The following is a 5,458-nucleotide window of genomic DNA, read 5'->3' on the forward strand; positions in this document are numbered from 1 at the left end:
TAAGATGCAAATTTTATTCAGTATTAGAGAAAAAAACAATTTACCATTGTGGTCCTTGAAAATAACTATAAATATTTTAGTTAATTATTTGTTATAGAAATAAATTCTAATTTTGCTGTTAATATATTTAAGGTTTTAATGGTTATGCTTTATTTGTGTTTTTGATATTCACTGTATAGTTTGAGTAATAAGTGTTACAGTTTTTAATGTTGAAATCATGTGTTGTTTAATTTTTGTACTTGAATTCAAATTCTTTTACATTAAATATGTGATGTTTCTCATATGCATGTGTTTTATTTTGATTATTACTCGGCACACAAACGCAGCTCTCACAGTCAGCCTGACCTTGTCTTGAGAAGAGTACACACTTCCTGGTATACAGTCACGAGCTCAGAGTCTTCATGGGACCGAAACAGAGGGCATTGCAGAAAACTGCTGGTTTTATGAAGCATAGTAATAAAAATCCTTTCCCAAGGCCAGTAGAAATAGTTTGTTGATGAACCCAGTGAAGTCTCCCTTTTTTACTTGTGAATAATTTGGGTTGTTTGGATTGTTTAATATTTTAGTAGTTTACATTTATAATGAGTTTCTAATGATGATTTACATAATTGAGACAAAAATTCACTCGATACTGACCTTAACTTTGTTGATCAACTCATTGTGTAAACTGTATGATGTAGGGTTTGCATACAATAGAGTATTAAATGGTTACAAATACTTCTACCAAGTTTCTAGCAGAAGTTATATGGAGAGCAAATTAGTCTCATTTTTTCCCATTCTTTAAGGAAAGTTCATTTCATATAACCATATACAATACTTGATTTTCCAGGTTACTGCCTTAGATTTTTCTAATTTAAATGAGCATAGATATTATACTTAGAATTCATTTGTTTTGCTGCATGAATTGCATAAATTTTGCCATTACCATAACTCAGGTTTACATTACTCCTTTAGCAAATGTACATTGAGTATTTTGTCAGTTACTTTGGTAATACAGTAACTGTATTACTGTGGCTTCATATTTACTCACAATTCTTTAAGTTGCTCCATTAAAATTTTACCCACCTCCATAGAAGGAACCCCATCCCCTGTTCAAATGACCGTATCCATACTCTCTCTGGCCAAGGCCAACTCTTGAGGCCTTCGTTTTGGGGAACACTTAAGGCCCTAAGCTACTGAGTAATTAACGAAAGAGCATGCCCCTCACATGAAAAGACATGCAGAACTTTCTCATCTTGATCTGCTGCTTCTTGTGACTGCCTCATTGTCACCGTACTCTGACCGGCACACAACAAAGCAAAAACACCAGTGACCAGAAACAGCGCAAAAGCACATCTCCCTCCTGCAGGCCACAGGGCACGTGGGTTGAACCAGTGTGTGCCTCCACAGAGCCAAAATGCAGAATTAAAATCACCAGTGCAGGACCTAGAGAGCATCTAGCTAATGTCCATTATTTTACAGTGAAAGAAACAGATCTAGAGAGGGTATACATGACTTGCCCAAGGTCATAGAACTAGTTAATAATGCAGATGGGACTGCAAGGCAAGAGCAGTATTCCATTTCATACTGGGCTTTTCGTTATTCTGTGATGGAAAAATAGGGTGTATGACCACAAAACAAGAAATCACATGTAATGCTTTCTCATGAAGACTCATGAGAAATGAAGACTCATGGACACATAGGGTAAAGGTGAGCAGTAGCATAAGCCTTTCACATAATCCTACCAGGGAGAGAAATAACCGCTATATTTTTTAGTCAAAACCTACAGATTTGGTTATTTCAGAGAAAAGTGGGATTTTTCAAAGCTAGTGAACTGTAGAAGGTTGTATAATTCCTTTTGCTTCTCTGGGTGGGCTGGTGCCACACATCCTTGACCAGACAGGAATGGTGTTCCTGCAGTTTCCCCGATTGCTGTCCTGCCCCCCCAACCCTCCACCCCCACCGGAAGGGTAACAGGCATTACCCAAAGATCAGGCACTTGGGTTCCAGTGGAGAGCTGCTCAGCAGTCCAATGGCTCTACCTCAGAAATGGGACTGAATTTCGGGAAAGGACCACCTTTCTAATAACGTGGCCAGTGCTGTCCACATCTGCTACGCAGCACAGTCATCAGTCACCCATGCGCTGGGAGATGAGTTCTCCAGCTTTGCTTTCCAGATGAAGTGACTGGGAAGCCATGGGTCTCTTTACCACCTCGAGCCACATTTTCAGTGACCAAAGATGGAGCTTTTAAAAATTGAATTCATGTCAGTCTGACCCTGAAATATTTAAATTTTATTAACCTTTGAGTCTCCTTTAAGAATGAGAACATTAAACAAAACAGAAATTTTAACACCCCCACACCGTTCCTTAGTTGTATTTATTAATATCTTTAGAAATACTTCATTGGAGTTTAAGTTGGGAGATTGATGTTCTGAATCCTTTTTTTCTCCCCAAATCATTTCTGTTTTTAAAAGTTTTAAAATGTATATTGTCTCTAAGGAGCTCAAGCACAGTAGATTATTATTTTTTAAATAACAGATTTATTGAGATAAAAGTCACTCTTTTGAGTGTGTAATTCAGGGATTTAGTATATTCACAAAGTTGCACATCCATCATCACCATCTAATTCCAGAACATTCATCACTCTGGGAAAAAAATCCTGCACCTATTTTCAGTCACTCCCCAGTCCTCCCTCCTTCCTGCCCCGGCAACCACTAATCTACTTTCTGTCTTTATATGTTTGCCTATTCTGGACATTTACTATAAATGGAATCATAGCATATGTGACCATCTGTGTGTCTGGCTCCTTTCACTGAGCATAATGGTTTATCGATGTCGCGTGTACATGAACTTCACTTCTTTTTATAATAGAGTACCATTCCATTGTATGGATGTATTGCATTTGGTTTATTCATTTGTCAGTTGATGCATATGTGAGTTTCTCCTACTTTTTGGTTGTTAAAGATAATGTTGCTATAAACATCCATGTACAAGTTTTCATGGATACGTTTTCAATTCTCCACTCAAGAGGATCGCTTTTTAATGGCTAGTCATCTTTGTCATAATTGGTTTGCAAGCAACCAAAAATTTGGTTGCAGATACTTTCTTTTTAAAAGGGATATTGCTCTTTTATTTCTCATACATGAAATCCATTTCTTTGAACTTCATTTTAATGGCCTTTAGTGCTCCTGTACTGAAACAAGGTGTTTTATGATGGACACATATATAAGTCTTACTGTGTGAAGTGACTCCAGCATGCTGTTCTCCATAAGCTAAAGGGCTGGGGGAAAAGTCAGTTCACTAAACCAGGAATGACTCAAGTGTTGATTGCCAGCTACAATTTCTTTATCACAACCTCTACTCTCTGAATACTGTGATGGTTAATTCATGTGTCCCCTTCACCAGACCACAGGTTGCCCACATATCTGGTCAAACTTATTCTGGGTATATCTGTGAGGGTGTTTTTGGATGAGAGTAACATTTAAATCAGTAGACTGAGTAAAGCAGATTGCCCTCCATAATGTGGATGGCACTTAGCGTAATACCTTGCACATGAATGGAGAATAAATGATAAAATACTCCTGACTTTTGACTAGGGTCTCTCTGCCTCTAAATGCCAGTAGAGGAGGACTCTACTGGCATGCTGGAGCCTACTGTAAGGGCCTGTTGGGCATCTTTTTCCAGCTGCACAATCAGAGAGAGCGCACTGGTAGTTGGAAGTTAGCCATGATGGAAATATTTCCACTGTGGAAATTGGCAAATGCTATAGACTAAATTTGGTTGGTTTTTTTTTTTTTTTACCCTTCATTGATTGCTGGTTATTTAAACATTCACTGGCACACTACTGGGAGAACTAGGTGTTTTCTTCTCCACTATTGTATCCTCCCCAAATAGGAAAGTCCTAGGCCAGTTAAAAGCCATCAATCAATATTTGTTGAATGAGTGAATAATTCAGTACCCTGTGTCCTCCAACCCCCTCAATAGGGCTTTGTGTTCTTTATCATCTAACTCCCATTATGACTTCACAAGAAGGGCATCGAGCAGTGGCCTGTTTATGAGTTCTGAGTGGGTTGCATCAATAAAAATATCAGTGTTTTTATTGATAATTGTTACTTCTGGATGGTCTATGGAACAATATTCTTCTCTCTTATCCCCCAAACTTTCTGGTTCTTCAGAGTCTACCTATTTCATTACAGCAAATCAAATGACCCAGACTGAGACAAATGGGACCTGACAGGAGGAAGTGAAATAGAGAGAATATATAAAAGAACCTATGCACCACAATGTTCATAGCAGCACAATTTACAATAGCCAAGAGTTGGAAGCAACCTAGGTGCTCATCAGTAAACGAATGGATCAAAAAATTGTGGTACATATACACAATGGAATTCTATGCAGCAGAGAGAAAGAAGGAGCTACTACCTTTTGCAACAACATGGATGGAACTGGAAAGCATTATGCTGAGTGAAATAGGCCAGGCATTGAAGGACAAATACCATATGATCTCACCTTTGACAGGAAGCTAAAGAATAAAACAAACAAGCAAACAGAATAAAAACAAAGACACTGAAATAGAGAACAAGTGGGCAGCGACCAGAGGGGAGAGGGAAGGGAACTTAAGGGGAAGAAGGGGGAGGGATCTTGAGGAACAAGTATGAAAGACACAGAGATGAGGACTGGGGGGGGGGGGAATGGGAGGAAGGGGGGAGACCGGGCGGGGGGGTGGGGTGGGATGGGAGAAATAGATTAAAAAAAATGTACTTGAAAAGTAACTAAATAAAATTTAATATTAAAAAAAAACTTTATGGGGAGCATACTTGTGAATGGGAATCGATTAAAGTTCCATTTGTGCCAAAAATCTGATTGAGGCTCTTCTGGAATTATTTTCTGTAGCATGCATAGAATATACATGGAGAACAGTCCAGGGCTCAGTGGAAGCTGTTGCCCCAGTTGTTAACTGTTGCCTGTGGGAAGCAGCACCATGCAGCACTAGGTTTTCCACATTGCGGATGCCCCATGCTACCATTACAGTTTTGACCATGACATCATGTACTGACACGTCTGCAAACCAGTTGCATTATTATTTGTAATACTTAATATTTTCTTTCAATTGAGCAACTTTTAAAAACATAAATTTACTTTTCAAGACATTCTGAATCATGTCCTTAAACATAGAACTATCTTATCCTCACAAGTTGACGTTGGACAAACACATGGAAAACGTCCATCTATGCACACCCACACTGAACATCATCTTATGCACTGCTAGTGGTATCTCGAGCACACTTTTGGAAAAACTAGTAACATAGAAAGAACATATAACAGATTTTGGAGTTACCTACATTTGGTTTGGTATCTTAGATTTTCCAGAAGGGCACATTATGTCTCTGAGGCTTAGATTCTTTATTTGGAAAAGGCAGATCCCTGACTTCCAGGGAGCAAAGTAACATGATGCTCATAACCCAGTGATCAAAGGGT

This window comes from Artibeus jamaicensis, unplaced genomic scaffold (assembly GCF_021234435.1).
Source record: "Artibeus jamaicensis isolate MK-2021 breed Jamaican fruit bat unplaced genomic scaffold, CSHL_Jam_final scaffold_537, whole genome shotgun sequence".
NCBI lineage: Eukaryota > Metazoa > Chordata > Mammalia > Chiroptera > Phyllostomidae > Artibeus > Artibeus jamaicensis.